The following is a 23,443-nucleotide window of genomic DNA, read 5'->3' on the forward strand; positions in this document are numbered from 1 at the left end:
AGAACAGGCCTTCATACTTTTGGACTCTCAGATTCCAAAATAAGAAAATTAGTCATCTAGTTCCAAGACTTGTGAACCAATCCCAAGTGCAGAAGTCTTTATTTTGTGCCTAGTGACTGAAACACAAGTTTTGTTGTGCTGCTGGAGAAGCACTCCATAAAATAACTGGTGCAGATAAAAAAATAAATAAATAAAAAGGGAAAATATGCCATGAGCTATTTGCATATGATAATTTCATAAAACATTCCCCTTGAGAAATACCTGAGTGAAATTAATTCATAATCAGTAGGAACCCAGTGGGAATGTGTTCGTTGAAATAAATAATCCAAAATTATTCTTGGACTGTGAAGTTCGTTTACTGCCTTAACTAAAGTGCGTATCAAACATAAGTGCATCAGCATTGGCTGTGGGTTGGGGGAGTTGGGCACAGTCTTCACCTCCAGTGTTTTTCATCCTTTCTGCTGTTTATATTTCTTGGCAAGAGGTCCAAGCCACAAAAAAGTTTGTCTCAATATTGTGTGTGTGTGTGTGCATGCACATGAGTGTGTGTTCGAGTGTTTTGCATAGTGATGGGCATTGTGCCTTTTCTAAAGTAGTCCCAAAAGTACAGACAATTTCTTGAAAACTGAATAAGAGTTTGCTAATTTTAAAAATTATTTTAAAACTCAACACCTCTATAGGCAAAAACCAATGAGTATTCTTTGTTACAGAAATAAAGAACATTTCTTCCCACTTAGAAATTCCCAGGCTGCGTACCTATGGTCTCACAGCTATGGAGAGGCAGAAGCAGAATTTAAACCCAGGTCTGTCTGGATTCCAGAGCCAGTGTTCTTAACATGATACACTCCTTCCTTCCTTGCACTCCTCTCAGGTTGCATAACGTTGTTTGCAGAAATCTTTCCCTTTTAATTGCCTCTTTCCCTTTCAGGGCTGCCTTCAATGTCCATCCTAACCAGATTTTGCCTGTATAAAAATGTTGCTAGATGGAGATCTCATAGTGAGAATCAAATGGATCTCAAAGAGATGGGTGGATAGAAGGACAGATGCAGCATGAATGGCCACACGTGTTTTCTTGGAACAGAGTGCTCAAGGAGTTTGGTGGGGATAATGCTGTGTTCACAACATGCACTGACTAATCAAAGGTACAGTCATGGCAAATAACAAATAGCTCCTTCAGAGTGGGTGTTTGTTTTATCTCATTAAAATATACTGACCTGGAAGAAACCAATCTACAGCGAGATGGTATATTATAGTGGTTAAGAGGATGATTTTGAAACCAGAAAGCCTGAATTTAAATCCTTATACTAATGTGTGAACTTAGACAAGTTTATTTATCTCTTCTGTGCCTCCACTTCCTAATCTATAAAATGGGCAAAATAATTGTGCCTGGCTCATAGGATTGTTGTAAAAAATATGAGTATATATACTAAGTGCCTGGTACATAGTACTTGCTATTTAAGTGTTTGCTACTACGTAGCAGTATAATGCTTGTATTTGATCGTGCCTTTCTCCTGATGTGACTGTGGTACTAAGTACCTGATGTTCACTTGACATATAACTCTTGGTACCTAACCTTAGTAGGTTTTGGGTTACTTTGCACCTAATGTCCCAGCTATCAGCCTACAATCCAAACATTCCAATCACAGACTGAATGTGTGGCTGATTTTTAAATATCTAGTAATGAATCCCTTCTCCATGCCCAAACTGAGAATAAATGCCTGACTTTAAACTGTCTTCAAGGGCTGGAATATATCTCCTCTGTGAAAAATAAATTTAATAATAATAATAATAAAAGCAGGGAAGGAAGGGAAGAAGGAATTTTAAAAAAGAAAGCAAGAGTGAGAAAGGGAGGGAGGGAAGAGGGAGGGAGGAAGAGAGGAAGGAAGGAAGGAAAGAAGGAAACGTGAGAAGGCACCACAGCAGGGAGCTTGCAAGGCAAAAGAAGAGTCTAATGCATGGTCAAGTTTCTGTAACAGTCTTTGATGAAAGAGGCTCAGAATCACATACCATTTGTGAGACTACTTGTGTCTTCTAAGATGGTGCCCTTCTAATTATCAGAAGAGTTTGAAAGGGAAACCAACACCTTTTGATGCAAAACATTAGTTTTTCCTCCCTATTATTCCTAGCAGGTTTTCCCCCAAATCATAAACTTCCATTTGATCTAATAAAAGAACTGGAGATTTTATTGAAAGACCTGACTTCACAAACTTAAGGAGCTATCGAAATTGCAGTTTGGAAAACTTGGAGGCATCAGAAAATATACTGTGGGTGCTTTACTCTTATTGACATTCAGTTAAATTCAACATTGTGAAAAAGTTCTCTAAGGAAATCCCATTAATAATATTTTTGCAAATATGATTGTCCACAAATCAATGGAAAACTATGTTTAGAACAACCTCACTAAATGGTTCCTTTTTTGCTAGTGTTTATTATAAATCTAAGTGGCAGAAAATGATGCAGGAATAGTTTCTTTTAAGACAATTGAATGACTAGGATTTATACTTAATTTCTATCAGACTGCACAAAGGAGCTTTCTCAGTTAATCCATGTCTCTGTATTGTAGCTTTACTCAATCATGTAAAAAAGCAACATCATTAATTATACAAGTGAAAGGAGGCATTGAAAAATCCTGCATCCTTTCATTAACTTACAAAAATACAATTAGTAATTATAAGTGATTTCCTGGAGAAAGTCCAGAGCTGAATTAAGAATATCACAAACTACAGAGATCTTCATTGGTCCCTTAGAAGAAAAAACGCACTGCTATGAAGCTTATCTGTTGTACTTGCTTTTAAAACATTAAAGGACTAATTCATAAGGCAGCCACACAACTTTTGTAATGCTTTTAATTTTCTTTTGCGATCTCTGGGAAATGTGAAGAATGTTCCTTTCTCTAAGTAAAATCCATTTAGTCTAGAATGAGAATAGTTATTTCTTCATTCAGAAGTCATGGAAATTCTGCCCCCAAAATGAGACTGTTTTTTATTTGTTTTATAAAATTTTTATTTCTGATTCTTCAAAATTTTTAACTTATTTTTTTATTGATGTATAGTTGACTTACAATACTATATTAGCTTCAGGTGTACAACACAGTTATTTGGTATTTTTATAGATTATACTTCATATAAAGTTATTATAAAATATTGGCTATATTCCATGTGTTATATGTTATATCCTTGTAACTTATTTATTTTATATCTAGTAGTTTGTATCTTTTAATCCCCTTCACCTATCTTGGCCCTCACCCCAACCTTCTCTCCTCTGGTAACCATTAGTTTGTTTCCTGTATCTGTGAATCTCTTTCTTTTTTGTTATGTTTGCTTGTTTTATTTTAATAAGATAGGTTTTTTTCTAAGGTATGTTATTTTCAATGTTGATATATCAATTTTTAATGGGCAACTTGTTTATGCTGATTCCAGGAAGATGGAAACAAATTTCCTAAAATATCTAGAATCTCTAGGGCCAACTGTACTATTGTGTCAAATGTTATTCAAGATCTTGTCATCTAAATATGTGAAAATTATTAAAATGGGTTGTTAATTTCAACTTGCTGGCGTTGTGGAGACAGGCTCCTGGGTATCCAGTAAGTCCTTCTGTATTGATGCCTTTGTCCCTCCTTGCATCTCTGTTTGAAGAAACATATAGTACAGACTTTCCTAAGGGTATGGTAAGAGATAAACTTTTCCTGTCAAACATATGGCTCTTTGAAGGCAGCTGTGTTTTGGCCGGGAAGAAGTAGGGTCAGCAGAGCTCTCTACTGGCATCAGGCAGAAGGGGAAGTTTGGAGAGCATTTAGAGCAGGACCTCAGAGAATTCTCTTACTCATATTCATCTGCTTGCTATTTATGTAAAATTTCAATCTGTTTGATGATCTCTCTCTCCTTCGTCTCTACTGCCTTTTATAAAAACAATAAACTCAGTGTTAGGAGACTGCTAAACAAACTACAAAATTCAGTCAATTCCTGATTTTTCAGAATGCAGATGGCCTGCTTTGCTGTTTCTCTGGCATCAGGTTTTAGTCTCAGTTTATACTCTGTTGTCAGCCTGATTCCTTGCTCTAGTTGGGGGTTGAAAACTTACTTTAAGGTTAGATCAAGAATTGTCAGGAATTGTTAGAAGAAGGAGGAAGGAAGAAGAAGGTGACAAGATGTCCTCCATATCCCCTTCACCCATTTCCATCCTCACCTCTGTGAGGAGGAGTCACTTGGTACCATAATACACGAACGTGATCACTATAAGAGCCCATCAGTGTTAGTAGAATGGTTAATCCTGTAAATCCTTCACTCTGAGTAATTTGAAGGTTCCAGGACCACTGCCCTCAACACTGTGTGGTATCATTGTTCCCCTCCAGGAAGGAAACAGAAACACTGGCCTTCATGGTCTTGACTATGTGAGGCAGCTGCAAGAAGGAGACTGGGAGGTTGAGCCAATTATGGGACAAGAAAAGGGAAGAGGGAAGGAGAATAGGGAGGATGAGGCTCTTGAGAGCGTGTCTGAGGCCAACTTGGTAGAAACCAAAAGACAAACCAATGGGAGGTCTCACATTGTTCCCTAAGCCCTTTGTGCACTTGAGATGGGGTGGTTGAATTATTTTCTTTCCGGAAAGGGGTGCACCTTCATGGACTCCTAGACATTTGAGGGCACTGATGTGAATATATACACCTTGAATTAGTGATTCAAAATAAAAGATTTGGAATATGTTTTTCACTTGCCTCCGTTAGCAGGAATTTAATAAGTAAAAGTTAAATCTGTGCTAAGATACATCAGAATCTATATCAGACAAAATACAAAGCAATACCAAGTGGTCAGGGTTTGGATTCTATAGTTACAGCTGAAAAGTGAAGTATCACCAACTGTGCAGGAAGGCCTACCTCACAGACTAGACACAGATGCTGGGAGGCTAACAGGAGAGGAGAGTTGCAGAGTCAGAACAAAGACCTTTTGATACCACATGGTTTTTTTTTTTCCCCTAAATTTAATTCTAGGGGCCAAAATTAGGACTTCCTTAGTTTAGTTTTACAATTCTGAAAAGAACTGATTGTTCTAAAGCCACACCTTGGTTACTTCCTCAGCAATTATTACAATGAAAGATCATTGTCAGATGCACGTTCAGAAGGAGGAATGATACCCACATTGTAATAGGCCTGAATTCCACAGGGGCTGGTGCCCTGGGGCAGCATACCTCACACAGACCTGACAATCCTTTGGGCATGCCTCAAAGCACTGCTGCAGGCCCTGCAGCTGGTAGACCCTTAGAGTTGTGAGCAAGGGCTTTTCAGTTTCAAAAATTTATTTATCTTCACACACACACTTCCAATTGCTTCTGGGGAGAAATCATTTTATTTTTATCATGCAGACATGGACAGAATGTTCTGAACCCATTACAAAACTTGTAAGAAGATGTAGCTTCTGCTCAAGAATCATTTGTTCTTTTATTCCCCAACAGAGTTAAGTGTATACAGGGTCCTTAAAATTCTATGACTTGGATGCAAGTCCCCACTTGGAACAACCACTAGTTTTGAGGAAATGGAAGCAACATTATAAAAGGGAAATAACTTCAAGCTTTCTATGTGGGTCTTCATGAAAAAAGTGCCTAAGAGGACACACCTACTCTAGACAGAGACTTCAGTTTGTTTCAGTTCTATAATGAACTGGCTGTGAGTGGTTTCTCTTACTCTTTTTTTGTTTTTTTTCTTTCACTGCTTTGACTCCCTTCTCTTTTTCCCCCAACCTCCAAGGCCCTGTCTCTGGCAACCACCAATCTATTCTTTTTATGTACGATTTTAGTTGGATTTTTTGTTTCTGTTTTTTTTTTTTTTTTTAGATTCCACATATGAAATCATACAGCATTTGTCTTTCTCAGTCCTACTTGTTTCACTTAGCACAATGCTGTCAGTCCTACTAATTTCACTTAGCTCAATGTCCTCCAGGTGGCAAGATTTCATGCTTTTCCAAGGCTGAATAATATTTCATTGTGATACATATATATATCACAATGGAATATTTATATTTATATATATATATATAAATTTTATATTTATATATATATATATATATATATATATATATATATGCGCTACAATTTCTCCACTCATCTATTGATGGACACTTAGGTTGTTTCCACATCTTGGCTATTATAAATGATGCTGCAATGAACATGGAGGTGCATATATCTTTTCAAATTGATGTTTTCGTTTTCTTCAGGTAAATACCCAGAAGTGGAAGTGCTGGATCAGATGGTAGTTCTATTTTTAATTTTTTGAGGAGCTTCTATACTTGTTTTCCATGGTGGCTACACCAATTTATATTCCTAGCTACAGTTCACAAGGGTTCCCTTTTTCCAACAACCAAAACTTATTTCTTGTCTTTTTGATAGTAGCCATTCTAACAGGTGTGAGGTGGTATCTTACTGTGATTTTGATTTGCATTTCTCTGATGATTAATAATGTTGAGCATCTTTCCATGTACCCATGGAAAGCCATCTATATGTCTTCTTTAGAAAAATGTCTTCAGATCTTCTACTTATTTTTCAATTGGATTGCTTTTTGCTCTTGAATTATATGAGTTCTTTATATATATTTTGGGTATTAACTCCTTATCAGATATACAATTTGCAAATATTTCCTCCCATTCAGTAGTCTGCCTTTTTATTTTGTTGATGGTTCCTTTGCTGTGCAGAAGCTTTTTAATTTGATGTAGTCCCACTTATTTATTTTTGCCTTTGTTGTTTTTACTTTTAATGACAGATTAAAAAAATAACTGCCAAGACCTACCTCAAAAAGCTTATAGCTTATGTTTTCCTCTAGTTTTAAGGTTTCAAGTTTTACATTCAAGTCTTTGATCCTTTTTGAGTTAATTTTTGTGTATGGTGTAAGGTAGTGGTCTTACTTCATTCTTTTGCATGTACCTGTCCAGTTTTCTCAGCACCATTTCCCCACGTATATTCGTGGCTTCTTTGTCATATGTTAATTGACCATATATGGGTGGGTTTATTTCTGGGCTCTCTATTCTGTTCCATTGATCTATGTGTCTGGTTTTATGCCAATATCACACTACTTTTACTTAGTATAGCGGTGGTGTGATGCCTCCAGCTTTGTTGTTCTTTCTCAAGATTTCTTGGGCTATTAAGGTCTTTTGTGGTTCCATACAGATTTTATGATTGTTTTATTATGAAGAATACCATTGGAATTTTGATAGGGATTGCACTGAAACTATAAACTACCTTGGGTAATATGGATATTTTAACAATATTAATTCTTCCAATCAATGAGCACAGAATATCTTTCCATTTATTTGTGTCTTCAGTTTCTTTCCTTTAATGTCTTGTAGTTTTCAGCATACAGATTTTCTGCCTCTTTGGTTAAATTTATTCCAAGGTAATTTATTTATTTTCACCATTTTAAAATTGAAGTATAGTTAATTTACAGTGTTGTGTTAATTTCATGCGCACAGCAAAGTGATTCACTTATACATATATATATTATTTTTCAGATTCTTTTCCATTATAAGTTTTCACAAGATATTGAATATAGTTCCCTGTGCTATACAACAGGTCTTTGTTGTTTACATCTTGTTCTTTTTGATGTAATTAGACTTTAAATTTTTTTTTTGACTTTTTTGGGGATTGAATAAATTAAGTTTATTTATTTATTTATTTGAATGGAGGTACTGGGGATTGAATCCAGGACCTCACGCATGCTAAGCATGTGCTCTACCACTGAGCTATACTCTCCCCTCTCTTTTTGATGTAACTGTAAATGAGACTGTATTCTTAACTGCTCTCTCTGGTAGTTTGTTATAAGTGTATAGAAACACAACAGAGTTTTGTGTATTGTTTTGTATCCTGCAACATTACTGAAATCATGCATTAATTTTAACAGTTTATTGGTGGAGTCTTCAGGATTTTCTACATCCATTATTATGTCATCTGCAAATAGTTATAGTTCCACTTCTTGCTTTTCAATTTGGATGCCTTTTATTCCTTCTTTTTACCTAATTTTTCGGGTTAGGAATTCCAATAACTACGTTAAATAAAAGTGGTGAGAGTGGGTATCCTTGTTCTTGTTCCTGATCTTGGAGGAAAAGCTTTCAGCTTTTCACTGTTGAGCATATGTTAACTTGGGCTTGTCACATATGACCTTTATTATGTTGAGGTATGTTTCCTTTATACCCACTTTGTTGAGAGTATTTATGATAAATGGATGTTGAATTTTCTCAAAAGCTCCTTCTGCATCTATTGAGACAATCATATGGTTTTTATCCTACAATTTGTAATGTGGTATATTGCTTGACCTGATATGCAGTCTTGCATTCCTGGAATAAATCCCACTTGATTATGGTGTATGAGCCTTTTAATATATTGTTAAATTTGGTTTGCAATATTTTGATGAGGATTTTTATATCTAAGTTCATCAGGGATATTGGCTTATAATGTTTTCTTGTGACATCCTTGTCTGTTCTTTAAATCTTCCTTAAAAAGTTTCCATATATGTAAAATGGGCACATAAATAAATATATAGGGACTTCCCAAAATTGTCATGAAGGTCAAGTGCAGACCTCTGTGTTAGGTTTCTCCAGAGAAACAGAACCAACAGGATATCTATATATCTGTGTCTCTATATCTATCTATCCGCCTACCTACCTATCTATGGAGAATTATTATGAGGAAGTGGCTCACATGACTATTGGAGCCTGAGAAGTCCCATGATCTGCCATTTGCAAGCTAAGGAACCTCAGAAGCCAGTATTGAAATTCTAGTCCTATTTCAAAGGCCTGGGAACCAGGGGAGCCAATGGTGTAAATCTTGGTCCAAGGGCAGAAGACCAATGTTTCAACTCAAGCAGGCAGGTAGAAAACAAAAAAGGCAAATCCCTTCTTCCTCTGCCTTTCATTCTATTCAGTCCTCAACGGATTGGATGATGCCCACTCACAGAGGGGACGGAAGGCAATCTACTTTACTGAGTCTACCTATTCAAATGCTAATCTTATCTGAAAACACCATCTCAGAACATACCTGGAAATAATGTTTAATTCAGGCATCCCATGGTACAGTCAAGTTGACATAAAATTAACCATTGCAACCATCCAGGCTGAAGTACAAACAAGCTGTCTATGCCTAATTGTACTTTAGTAGTAGATGAAAATGGTTGAAAAAGCGAAATTGGCAATTTGCTCTGATGTAATGAGATGAAGCCTTAAAGATACATAATACAGTTTCAAGGAAGTCAACTTTGTGTCTTGAGATAAGCAAACAAATAAATAAATGCATAAAGTCCCTCCAGACAAACTGAGTTACTTATCCAATACTAGTCTCCAAAATAGGTAAAACCTGAAGCTCTTTTTCTATGACTTGACAACTCTCTAATAAAGCAACCTTTTGCCATTCTGATATGTAACGACCCTTGCAGATACTTTTGTGAGAGATCATGTATTTTCTATTCACTGAGCCAGTCCTTGAAAGATACCCCCAAAAGACATAAGGAGGTTAGCATTTTACACCCTCTGAGTTCACCAGTCAGTATAGGCGGGCTGCCTTGAGGAAGGAGACTCTAGGGTAAGACAGTGTCCTTCTGTGGAGGAAAAATTCCTGAAGAGGAATACAGCTGTGAGCCAGCAGCAGGCAACACTGCTGGCAGCTGGGTGAAGGAATGCTTCAGTCCTGGAGGGAAATCCAGAGGGATGCATCACAGCATCCACTGCAGTTTCCCAAAAGTTAGATTACTAATCAGAGAGTATAAATTTACATTTAAATACATGCTTGCAGATTATCTTTCTTAAAAGTTATTGTAATTTGCACTTTCATCAACAAAATATATGAGAATGTGTATTTCCTTGAATACTCACCAGCACTTGGTATTACTTTTCAAAGTATTTGACAATGATATACCATTGTCATTTTAAGTTGCATTTCCCTGACAATTACTGAGATGGAAAGTCTCTTTATTGGGGATATGCACTTCTGCTTTGGTGTTATTTTTGTGTATGTAAGTGTATGCCTTTTACTAATTTTTCTGTTGTATTTCTTTCTACTTAATTTGTACAAGCTCTTGTGTATAAATGATATTAATCTATTGTGATGTGGTAGAGTCTTCTAGCATCTCGTAAAATCTAATTCTCCACTTTGCCTAGACACAAGGCTATAGCACATTTGTTAGTCTCCTTTGCAGTAATGTGTGTGTGTGTGATTAACTGTGTTTATGTTCTGGACAATGGATTATGAGCCAAAATGTCTTGTATTATGCCCCCAATTTGCATTTTTACCCTCTTCTGCTGGGTGCATGCAGATGACAATGGAGAGGGTGCAGCCACAAGATAGAAGGTGTCTGGGTCCCTGAATAACCATGTGAAGTAGTTCCCTGCCAACTATGACCCCCAGTCTGGACTGTTAGGTGAGCAGGAACTAAACCTCTATTATACTTGAGCTACAGTACATTTTTGGGATGCACTATTTGTTTTGTGAGTTAGTCCACAGTAATGCAGGTGTATTGTCTTTTTTCTTCCCAGTCTATAATTTGTAGTTGACCATACATCTATAGTGTCTTTTTAAAGGCAGCTTAGGGAAAGATGCACATGTAAAGCAGAGTCTCAGAAGAGAAATCAGAGGAAAACTTGGATAGTGAGGCATCAAGGATGCTGAGGAAAAGAGTGCTTCAAGAAACAGGCCATGATCAGTCATATTTCATACTGTAGAGAGGTCTAGTTTGAAGAGGCCTGAAAACTAACAGATGTTTTAATGATTGGTTGTTGCAAAGATGCCTCTGCAGGCAGAATTCCACTAGAGAAGTACTATTGTCCCTCGGTATCCAAGGGGGATTGGTTCTAGTACCTCCCTCTCCCTGCCCACCCACCTCACCCCTGCAGATACTAAAATTGTCACATGCTCAAGTCTCTTATATAAAATGGCTTAGTATATTAGAAAGTTTTCCTGTACTGAAGATACCGTATTTGAAAAGTGAATGCTGCCCTAACTGTCCATCTTCTGCTAAAGAATATGTCAAATGTGTAAAAAGTCTGAAAGGTGCCCACCCACGCCCTTGAACAGCAGTAAAAGCACAGTTCAATACTGAAGTGTTGACCTACACATGTCCATAAGCCTGGACACGTGGGTGATTCCAGCTCAGCCCACTAGAATTCATCAGCAGACAGGTCGTATGAACTGCTGTTAATAAGTCTAGAGAGGCTAGTTAGCCATTCACACCTGAACTAACTGTGCCCTTCCTAAAAAGCACAACGTTCAAAAGCCTACTATTCCCTGCTGTCTGAACATGACATATCAACTTTCCATTTTTCACCTACACCTTATTGAACTTTCTTGTTTTCTCAGGTGAGCCTCTAAAAATTATTCTAGGGACAGAACATTCTGGGTTACTGAATCTCAGGACAGAAATAAATTTTCTTGCTTGCAGGGAAAAACAGTAAAATTCTATTGCACAATCCCAGCTAAGGGATTGAAAGGAAATATATTTTGATTAATCTTTTAAACTAAATGGCCATGAAGATAATTTACCCACCATAAAAGTGAGAGATGGAAAGAAATTCAGACATGTTGAAAGACATCAATACATGTACTCATTAAAAGTATATGATGCTGTACTTCAAAAATCTGGAACTCAAGGTGATTTTTCTAATTACCTATGACATGTGAAGTCAATTGTCCTTAATAGATTCAGAATGACATTATGAATGAATAGATACTAGAGCTTTCTGCTCTGCTGCTCATAGAAACATCTGATGAAGGACAAGCCCTTGGATATGTCATGTCACCTTATGTCTTAGGAAAAAAAGAATGCAAAGATTACAATAGGAAAAGATAGAATCATTCTATGATACATACTTTTAGTAATTCTGAGCATGAAATTATTCTTTGAAGCAAAATTTTATGTTTCTTAATTTGAAATATATAACAAGTTTAAGCTACAGAATTAAGAACCTTCAGTCTTACTTGATTCAAAGTGCTTATTAGTTCCTGGCAATTAAACAGCATACACACTATCCATTTTAAGGTAATTCATCTCTAGCTTCTTCTTATGAATATATTTAGAAAACCATGTAAAATCCAGCAGTAGAAATAAAAATAGGGTCTATTCACTTACTAATGCCTGCCCATTATATACTATTAAGGCTTTAAGACATATGTTTTCTTCCACAATCATTCTATAGTTTATTCCTGTTAGTTATAAGCAAACAAATTAAGTAAATGTTTACATATCAAATAATGGGGATTATCCAGGATTCCAGGACACTCACTTATTCCATATATTTTGAAAAAATTAAACATCAATAAAGATGTTACTGTTTTATGTCAAATCTCATTCTTTGACAAATCACGGTACAGTAAAGCTTTGGTTTTTCCATCATCAGACCACTGGGGTTCTTTTTGTATGATTGAAAAATTGTGTTAATGGCCTTGATTCTACCTTTCCTTAGTTACATTTATAAGTTGTATGGACACCTTATAGAATTCTGATGGTTAATTTTACATGTCAACTTGACTGGGCTAAGGGATGCCCAGAGAGCTGGTAAAACTTATTTCTTGATGTGTCTATGAGAGTGTTTCTGGAATAGATTAGTATTTGAATTAGACTGAAAGATTCATCCTCATCAATGTGGGTGGGCAACATCCAATCCATTGGAGACCCAAATAGAACAAAAAGGCAGAGAAAGAGTGAATTCTCTCTTTCTTCCTGAGTTGGGATGTCCATCTTCTCCTGCCCTTCCTTGGACATCAGAGCTCCACTCCCCACCCATTCTCAGTCCTTTGGCCTTGGAATGAGAGTTACACTGTCAGCATCCCTGGTTCTCAGGCCTCCAGACTCAGACTGAATTATACCACTGGCTTTTCTGGGTCTCTAGCTAGTGGATGGCATATTGTGGCATATCTTAGCCTCCATAATCACATGAGCAAATCCTCATAATAAATCTCCTTTTAGGATGGCCCTGGAGAATGTCATTCTAAGTGAAGTAAGCCAGAAAGAGAAAGAAAAATACTATATGATATCACTCATAAGTGGAATCCAAAAAAAAAAAAAAAAGACAAATGAACTTATTTATAAAACAGAAACAGACTCACAGACATAGAAAAAAACATATGGTTACCAGGGGGGAAGAGGGTGGGAAGGGATAAATTGGGAGTTCGAAATTTGCAGATACTGACTGGTACATATAAAATAGATAAACAAATTTATACTGTATAGCACAGGGAACTATATTTGATATCTTGTAGTAGCTTACAGTGAAAAAGAATATGAAAATGAATATATGTATATTTATATATGACTGAAGCATTGTGCTGTACACCAGAAATTGACACAACATTGTAAACTGACTATACCTTAGTGAAAAAATAAAAATAAATAAATAAAATAAACTATGATTACTTTTCTACTTGGAAAAAATAAATACATATAAGTCTCTCTCTCTATATATATATATCTATCTCCTATTGGTTCTTATTCTCTGGAGAACCCTGACAGGAATTCCAAGTTACATGATTCTAGTGTTGAGCATCTAGAAAGATAATTGATCACCAGTGGCTGTGAACTACACCATCCATTTGTGCATCTATAACAGCCCAAAAGCTCATACAATTCCAGGCCCAAATGGAATCTTGAAGGTCATAAATTCATCCCACCTAATGCTTGAATAATCCAGTTTTCACATGTCAATATTCAAAGAGACTTTGCCAATTCAAATTAGCAGTTAAAAATGTCAATTTATCCTCATGTGATGTAGTTTCAAATCTCCTCATGCATTCAAGTTACTGTCCCTGAAAAGTTCTCTAGCTCACATTAAAACAGCATAGTCTAGACAAGTGTAGTACTGTCCACTGTTCTGAGACCACATTCATTCTTTTGTCCAGTAGCTGTTGAGAGTCTGCTGTGTGCCTGGCACTGTACTGAGCACTGGAGAGGTACAGATAAACACAACAGACACAGCCTCTGCCCTCACGAAGCCTGACATCTAGTTATAATCAATCCTGTCAATACAGATAAGAGGTAAGTCAAATTTCTGCCTCACCAAAACAGTTTGGGGGTTAAACAGTAAATGTAATAGAGTAGAAAGAACATAAGTCTTAAAGTCAGACAGACTTGGATTAGAATGCAAGCTCTATAGTTTATTATATATTACATATTTATTATAATTATATATGTAAAACTGTATGTGAAATCCAAAGCATTTTTGACCTGTAAAATGGGTATAATACTTATCTCATACAGTTGTTAAGAGGATTAATTCAGACATTCAATGCACGTAGTTGGTGCTTAGTAAGTATAGATTTCCTTTCCAACTTTTACAGTGATTTATAGAATGCTAGTGTTCCAGGAAGCAAGGTGTTGTGGCCAAATTAATTGGAAAAATAAAAAGAGTTAAGCAAAGTTACTTAGGTTTTCTTTTTAATTAAAACTCTTTTCAGAGCTTTTAACATGCTAACATGTTTTGTGAATTTCTAAAAGAACATGGTTTGCAGCACTTCCCAAATTTATTTGACCACAGAACCCCTTCTGGATGGTACACAGAATACCATCATGTGTTTTTTTCTGAACATGGTGTGAGAAATGTTGTCCTAGTGGGATCTTTGGATATGTTGCTTTGCCCCCTGGGCATGTCTGGAAGTATCATTGTCCCTCTGGATTCTGGGAGGGGCCCATGCAAGAACATTTATTCCGAGCAAACACAAAGAGGACAAATATTTTCCCTCTGCTTCAAGTAACAAAATGGAGTCAGCAATGAAGTAAAGGCTTAAGTCTTTTTGTTTCACCTTTGATGTTTAGGTATAGTCCTCAGGTTTGGGAAACCCTGAGGAATTACTGTAATGAAAATACTATGAGAAATAAATTACCAGGAAAGAGTAAAAACTGAAGATATTATGTAGTAGGCTGGGCAGAGTCAAGCACGCCGTCCTCTTTCATGAAATTAAATATTTCTGTTTATATGATGGAAAATCTGTGCTGATTCATTCTCATTAAGGCTCTAGCAAGTTCATCAGAAAAACTTTATAGAGACCTTGGGGAAAACTCAGCAGGGGGAATTTCCTGTTGGGGGCTGGAGGTAGGGGGAGAGTATTTTCCCTTTATTGGGGTTTGCTTTGTTAATTGGTGCTTGAAGAAACCCCATTTCTTTCACAGTTGAAGTTAAGTAGAATTAATGTTAATTAAAAAATCATGTTAGTGTTCCCAGGGCACATTCAAACCGTTAGTTTGGAAAAGCCTTATCCAAAACACTTTTCTCATAGCTTTGTTTGCATGGGGAACTGAAGGGTGAGCAGTTTCAATAAGGCAAGAGAGGGAGCTGCCAGTTTATTTCTGGAATACAGCAGGATGTGTTTCAAAAGACACTCAAAACAAAGAGCACACTAAAAAGTACCAAAAATGATCTAATTTTTAAAAAAAACCAGGGATAGAGCCATCTTTGGGACTTGCAAAACAGGATGCTGTATGAGAGTGTGTGTGTTGCTGTGTGGCAATGAGTCAGGGAAGGTGTGCTTGTAATCATGATTATCAGTATCCTAACGAATGTACAGTTTTAAAGCCTTATTATTGGAAATAGACTGCTTTTTGTTTTCTTGTACAAATCTGTACTGGGGTCTTCCCATTGATTATTCTTTAAGGACTATTTTACTTCACCCACAGAGGACTTCAATAAATAGATACATTGCCGTCAAATCCCTGAGGTCTGTGGACTTCCTCGGGGTATAATTAACTTAGATGGCTCACTAGATCTAAACAACTACTTCAAAGAGCATAAGAGGAAAAAGGGAAATACTGTATATATTTTCCTCCAAGTTCTGGAACCCTCTGCTTATTTTTTTAAGGTGTGACTTACATGCTACAGAATAAGAATGTCTAAACTTGAGTTACATTTGGGTACAAGTAAACCATCACTAACAAATTCTGAAACATGAAATGACTTTCAAATTCAATGAAAATAATTATTAGGTTATTTGTTTATTTATGTATTCCTCGTTTCTTTCTTAAAACATACGAAGTGGCTTATAACCAGGATCATATATAAAATAAATTTGATAAAATAAACCCAGGAATTGGAAATGGGATCGCTGAAAAGAGGCAATAACAAATATGCTAACCTCACAGTCTAGTACAGCTGTTCTGTGTGAGCATCAGTTTTGATTCTGAGTTTCCTGAAAGGCAGAATTCAAAGGGAAGCATCATGAATTATTATCATTAGAAATGAAGAAGCATATAAACAAATTCCTTTGTGAAGGTAAAGTTTCTTTGGTACTAAATTCTAAAGGAAAGATTTCTTTGCATGTGCCTTTCTTTCAGCCATAACTTCTCTTTTGAAAATTATTTTTTAGGTGCACAAATGATGCATGAGTACATTTAAATAATACAGAAATATACAGATTTACAAGTTCAAGTTCTCCTTCACCCTTTCAATCTCACTCTCCTGCCTGGAGGCTACCTCTATTACAAGTCTGGTACGTGTATCATTCTTGACCTTTTTCTAAGACCTCATTTCTCCCCCCTCTTCCATGTATGAGTCAAATATATGGATTATTTATAGCTTGCTTTTATTTATCCTTATATCTTGAAGATCATTCATAACAATATAAATAGTTCTATTTGGTTTTATAAAACTACTATATGGATGTTCTAAAATTTATTAAAACTTTCTCTGAAGTTTGAGTTAGTCCAATTGTTTAATACTACAGACAATGCTATAATAAGCACTATGGGCACATGATTAATTATTTTTGTGCAGTGGATATGGATGATACTCAGAAGTGGAAAAACAGGGTCAACGGCCACATGCATAACAAAATCCATAATTCTCAAACTTTTGGTGTGGGTGGTGTTCCCGCAGGTGCCGGAGCTCCTTGGGGAACCCTATTCCATATTTCAGAAGATAATTCTATCATATGAACACATTTCCTATCACATGTATGACAACATTTTATGTAGGTTATATGATAACACACCATGATTCTCATGTCAAAAAAGCTAAGCTGGCATACAAGGATCATCTCTTTCTGAGGATCTTTGTTTCTAATGTTTTATAACTTGTTCATTTCTTTTTTCCTACATTTATTGAGATATAATTAATATATAATGTTGTGTAAGTTTAAGGTGTACAACATGATGATTTAATCCATGTATATACTGCAAAATGATTACCACAATAAGGTTAGTTAACCTCCATCATCTCATATAATTGCCTTTATGTGTATGTGTACTGAGAACATTTCAGATCTATTCTTTTAGCAACTTTCAAATATACAATACAGTATTAACTATAGTCACCACATTGTACATTAGATCCCCAGAACTTACTCATCTTATAGCTGCAAGTTTGTACTCTTTGACCAGCATCTCTCCCTTTCCCCTATCCCTCGGCCTCTGGCCACCACCATTCTACTCTCTTTTTCTATGAGTTATTTTTTCAGATTCTACATTTAAGTGATATTATACAGTATTTGTCTTTCTCTGTCTGATTATTTCACTTAGCACAATGCCCTCAATGTCCATCCATTCTGTCTCAAATGGCAGGATTTTCTTCTTTTATGGCTGAGTAATATTACATTGTACATATACACCACATTTTCTTTATCCATTCATTTGTTGTTATGTTCATTTATTTTCCGACTATTAGCATTCATGAGCAGATTAACTGCATTAATAAACAAATAATAAGGAACAATTTAAGTAATTTTTCCACTCAGAGTAAAAAACCTAAGCAGAAAAATCTAAGTTCAGCAAGTTCCAAGGGGAAACAGTTTGAGAATCAGTGCTCTAGATTGTCAATCACAAAAATAAGAAACAACTTGTTATACATAATATCACTACTGAAAGACCCACTTTAAATTTTTAGCTAGTGCCCCTTCAAAAGGATGTGATGTCTAAAAGGAGCTTATAACAAGTTTCAGATGAATCTCAGACTGGTATTATTTTCTTAATTGTTTAGAGTCCTGAAATTTATTATCTGTTTCCAAATCAGTCCATTCAAGTATACATACACAAGCAGGTTTTGATTCTGCATAGACAACTCATGTCTTTCGCTGATATTTTTGATTTTTAAAATAATGCCCAAGAAGCAGAATGAATCCTTCCAGCCAGGGATCTAACAATTCTAAAGAAATACTTAATAAAGAGAGGATCACTGAAGCAAATTATAGTCTGCTTAAAAATCGTGAAGTTAGAGGAGGCAAAGATGGTGGAGTAGAAGGACGCTCGTAGCTCACCCTCTCCCACAAATACATCAAGGCTCACATCAGCCAAAAGACCCACTCAGCCAACCAGAGCACCTGCAGAACTCTGACAGAACATCGCCCTCTTCAAAAGAGAGACACCAAAAATCTGGTAGGAGAAAAGGAAAAAAGAAGGAAGAAAAGGCAAAACAGTGCTGGACCAGTCCCGCAGGGAGGGAGCAGCAAAGGAGGATGGGCGCTCGTTCCTGGGTCTCCCCTCTCCAACTGAAAGGCCAGCAGGACAGAGGGGGAGCCTCCGAGGCTTGGATCTGTACAGAGCAGCCCTTGACCAACAGAACTAAGTTAAACGGGCACCGAGGTTCCCCGCGACACCCAGCCCGAGACGCGGCCCGGCAGCTGGGGGCCGGGACATGCTGCCGGAGCCGGGCGGAGGACAGGGAGGTGACTGCGTTGAGGCAGCCCCGGGGGACTGCAGGGGGCTGCGTGCCGTGGCTGTGGGTGCACAGGGCAGAACAACCTGGGCCCTCCATAAAACAACAGGCTGATGTGCCCTGGAGGGAAGGATGCATACCCCCATTTCTGAAAACCCGCAGAGAGTTTTCGGGTGAAGAGAGGCAGGGCTCAGGCACAGCCGCCATATCCTCCGGTGCTTAGCACCCAGGCAGGGGCGGTGGAAAACCTGCATCTGCACCTAAGGACTTAGCAGCCTCAAGGGCTAGACAGAGACTTGTCTACAGCCCGAGGCAGATAGGATCCTTCCGTCCTGGTCCCTCAGAGAACTTGCTCCACCAAGACAAACAAGGAGCTGGGTTTTGGCCTGGAACAGGGGCATGGCTGTTCCTTGGTCTTCCTCGAGCCCGCCTGCGGAGCGTGCAGTGGCACAGAGCAGCGGAGCGACCGGCGCTGGGAGAGGGCAGGTGCAGGAATGCAAACCCTGACTGCGGTGCTGTGAGGGGGTGCGACCCGCCCTCCTACCTGGCCAGTCTGCAACATCTGACTGCAGCATCAGGAGGGGCAGTGACCCGCCCGCCCACAGGAAAGGAGAGCTGCACCTGACCCAGTGTTGGGAGGGGGCGCGATCTGCTTGCCGACAGGCACTGGGAGCAGCACAGACGAGGGCACCAACGGAGGGCCTCTGGAAACAGCAAGCTGAGCTTCCAAAACAGGACGAAGACACAAAGACTTCGCATTAAGAGCACACAGTCTTCAGGAGAACACCGCCCCCCCCTTTTTAAAAATCTGTTTTTACCTGTTCTATTTTCTATTACCCTTTTAATTTTTACTTCTTAAACAATTATATATGCCCCCAGTTTTAATCCCTTTTAAATTTTTAAAAAATATTTTTATTATTATTATTTTAAAAAATCCACATCATTTCATTTTTATTTCTCTTGCTTTTGATGTCCTGTTATTGATTATGCATAGGTTTCAAATACATTTTCTCCCTCTTTTCTCTTTTTTAAAGGTTTTTAAAGGAGTCTCAACCCGATTGCTATTCTGCTTCAACTTGCTCTTCTATTATTCATTATATACTGTTGTCAAACCTTTTTTTCTCCCTTCTTTTAAAATTCTCTCTCTCTTTTTTTTTAAGTTTTATTCCTGCAGAGGCATTAGATAAACTCCTTAAGGACCACAATAGATAATTGATACTCCATAAACCACAGTGCCAGAGAGGTATGAGCAAGATGAAGAAGCAGAGAAACCATTCCCAATTAAAAGAATAAGAGAAATCCCCTGAAAGAACGATCGATGAAACAGACATCGATAGCCTACTGGATCAAGATTTCAAAAAAGGAGTGATCAAAGTACTAAAGGAACTAAAAGAGATAGTGTTTAGAGATATAAAATATGTCAAAAATGAAATGGAAGCTATAAAGAAGAGCCAAGTAGAATTGGTAAACTCATTGGCTGAGATGAGAAATGATCTAAAGCCTGTACAAAGCAGACTAGATAATGTAGAGGAACGAATAAGTGACCTAGAAGACAAGACAATGGAAAGCACCCAATCAGAACAGCTACAAGATAAACAAATAAAAACAAATGAAAATAGCATAAGGGACCTATGGGATAATATAAAGTGTGCCAATCTTCATATAATAGGGATCCCAGAAGGGGAAGAAAGATCAAAGGGGATTGAAAAGGTACTGGAAGAAATCATGACTGAAAACTTCCCAAACTTAAAGAAGGAATCAGATTTCCAAGTACAGGAAGCTCAGAGGGTCCCAAACAGGAAGAACCCAAATAGACCCATACCAAGACATATCATAATCAAGATGGCCAGAGTCAAGGATAAAGAAATGATCCTAAAGGCAGCAAGAGAAAAGCAAAGAGTGAGTTACAAGGGAACGCCCATAAGGCTCTCAGCTGATTTCTCTACACAAACACTACAGGCCAGAAGGGAGTGGCAAGATATATTCAAAGTCCTGAATGAAAAAAAGATGCAGCCTAGGATACTTTATCCAGCAAGGCTATCCTTTAGGATAGAAGGAGACATAAAGATTTTCACAGACAAGAAAAAACTACAAGAGTTTAGCAACACTAAACCCATGTTAAAAGAAATATTGAAAGGTCTACTCTAAATAGAAAAGCAGCAGGATGCTACAGAAATGAGAAACTCACAACTGGAAAGGTGATAACTCATAAATTACAAATAAAATAAACACAAAATTGTAAAAGAAGACATCTAAATCATTTGAGAGTGGAAGAGGGAGGCAGGAAAATATAGAATTTTTTTTCTTTCTTTTTTAGATTTTTTATTCTCAGTAGGATGGGTTTGAGATCATATTACTATCAATTTAATAAAAATAGCTATAGTAATGGGCTAATAGACTTACAAAAAAGGGTAACCACAAGCAAAAACTTACGAGGGAGTCAGAAAAACTAAATAAAATCCATGATAATACAAAGGAAAATTACCAAACCATAAAAAGAAGAAGAAAGGAACAAAGAGGAAATACCAAATCAACTGCAAAGATAAGTTAGAATGGCAATAAACACACATCTATCATTAATTACTGTAAACATTAATGGACTAAATGCTCCAGTCAAAAGACATAGAGTGGCAGACTGGATAATAAAGCAAGAACCTTCAATATGATGCATATAAGAGACCCACTTTAGGGAGAAGGACACATATAGATTGAGAGTGAAAGGATGGAAAAGGATATTCTATGCAAATGCAAAAGCCAAAAAAGCAGGTACTGATTTCAGACAAAATAGACTTTAAAACAAAGGCCATAAAAAAAGATAAAAGAAGGACATTTTATAATGATTAAAGGAGTAATACAAGATGAAGATATTACACTCGTTAATATATATGCACCCAATATAGGAGCACCTAAACACATAGAACAATTACTAACAGAGATACAGGGGGCTATTGATGGGAATACAATCATAGTTGGAGATTTTAACACTGCATTAACATCACTAGACAGATCTTCCAGACAGAAAATAAATAAAGCAACAGAGAAATTAAATAATACAATAGAAAAACTAGATTTGGTGGATATTTTCAGAGCATTACACCCCCCAAAAATAGGATATACATTATTTTCAAGTGCACATGGAACATTTTCTAGGATTGATCATGTACTTGGGCACAAAAGAAACCTCAACAATTTTAAGAAGATAGAAATTATCTCAAGCATCTTTATTGGCCACAATGTCATGAAACTAGAAATCAACAACAGAGAAACAAAGGAGAAAAAAAGGAAAGCATGGAGATTAAACAATATGCTATTAAAAAACCAATTGGTCAATGAGGAAATCAAAGCTGAAATTAAAAAATACCTTGAGACAAATGAAAATGAAAGCACTACCACACAAAATTTATGGGACACAGCAAAGGCAGTGCTAAGAGGGAAGTTTATAGTGATACAGGCCTTCCTCAAAAAAAAACAATCTCAAATAAACAATTTAACCCACCAGCGGAAAGAACTAGAAAAAGAAGAACAAAAAACCCCAAAAGGCAGCAGAAGGAAGGAAATTATAAAGATCAGGGAGGAAATAAATAAAATAGAGATTAAAAAGACCATAGAAAAAAATCAATCAAACCAAAAGCTGGTTTTTTGAAAAAGTAAATAAAATCAACAAACTTCTGGCCACACTCACAAAGAAGAAAAAGGAGAGGGCACAAATTAGCAAAATAAGAAAGGAAAATGGAGAAATTACAACAAATGAAATAGAAATACAGAATATCATATGAGAATATTATGAAAAACTATATGGAACCAAACTGGATAACCTAGAGGAGATGGACAAGTTTCTGGAAACATACTGTCCACCGAGACTGAATCAAGCAGAAACTGACCACTTGAACAAACCGATCACTAGAAATGAAATCAAAATAGCAATAAAAAAACCTCCCTACAAATAAAAGTCCAGGACCAGACAGCTTTCCCGGGGAATTCTACCAAACATACAAAGAAGAACTCATACCAGTCCTTCTCAAACTATTCCAGAAGATTGAAAAGGAGGGAATACTCCCAAACTCATTCTATGAAGCCACCATCACCCTGATACCAAAACCAGGCAAAGACACTACAAAAAAAGAGAATTATAGGCCAATATCACTGATGAACATAGACGCCAAAATCCTCACCAAAATATTAGTAAATAGGATCCAACAACACATAAAAAAGATTATACATCATGACTAAGTGGGATTCATCCCAGGGACACGAGTGTGGTTCAGCATACGCAAATCAATCAATGTAATACATCACATCAACAAGAAAAAGGACAAAAACCACATGATCATCTCAATAGATGCAGAAAAAGCATTTGATAAAATTCAACACCCATTTATGATAAAAACTCTCACCAAAGTGGGTATAGAGGGAACATATCTCAAAATAATAAAAGCTATATATGACAAACCTACAGCCAGCATAGTACTCAACGGTGAAAAACTCAAAAGCTTCCCACTAAAATCTGGGACAAGACAAGGATGCCCACTATCACCACTTCTATTCAACATAGTCTTGGAAGTCCTAGCCACAGCAATCAGGCAAGAAAGAGAAATAAAAGGGATCCAAATTGGAAAAGAAGAGGTAAAAGTGCCACTATATGCTGACGACATGTTACTATATATAGAAAACCCTAACAGGTCCACACAAAAACTACTAGAGCTGATCGAAGAATTCAGCAAGGTAGCAGGTTACAAGATTAACGTTCAAAAATCAGTTGCATTTCTTTACACTAACAATGAATCAACAGAAAAAGAAAGTAAAGAAACAATCCCCTTTAAAATAGCACCCAAAGTAATAAAATACC

General features: G+C 36.9%; 2 long non-coding RNA genes across 6 annotated transcripts in view; one reads left to right on the forward strand and one right to left on the reverse strand.

Annotated features, from left to right (window-relative positions):
• Positions 1-14,059, forward strand: part of LOC116153987 (uncharacterized) — a 162,546-nt gene extending 148,487 nt beyond the window's left edge. For 2 of the 3 annotated variants that reach the window (XR_010381686.1, XR_010381687.1), the window contains exon 3: positions 13,862-14,059. This is a non-coding gene — a long non-coding RNA (uncharacterized LOC116153987). Of the gene's footprint in view, positions 1-13,858 lie in introns of all 3 variants that reach the window. The other variant, XR_010381688.1, reaches the window with a different exon arrangement.
• The window catches only part of LOC116153986 (uncharacterized), a 191,584-nt gene that overhangs the window by 83,694 nt on the left and 84,447 nt on the right, over positions 1-23,443 (reverse strand). The gene's annotated exons all lie outside the window — the stretch shown is intronic.

The sequence above is a fragment of the Camelus dromedarius genome, chromosome 7 (genome assembly GCF_036321535.1).
Source record: "Camelus dromedarius isolate mCamDro1 chromosome 7, mCamDro1.pat, whole genome shotgun sequence".
NCBI classification, from domain to species: Eukaryota; Metazoa; Chordata; class Mammalia; order Artiodactyla; family Camelidae; genus Camelus; species Camelus dromedarius.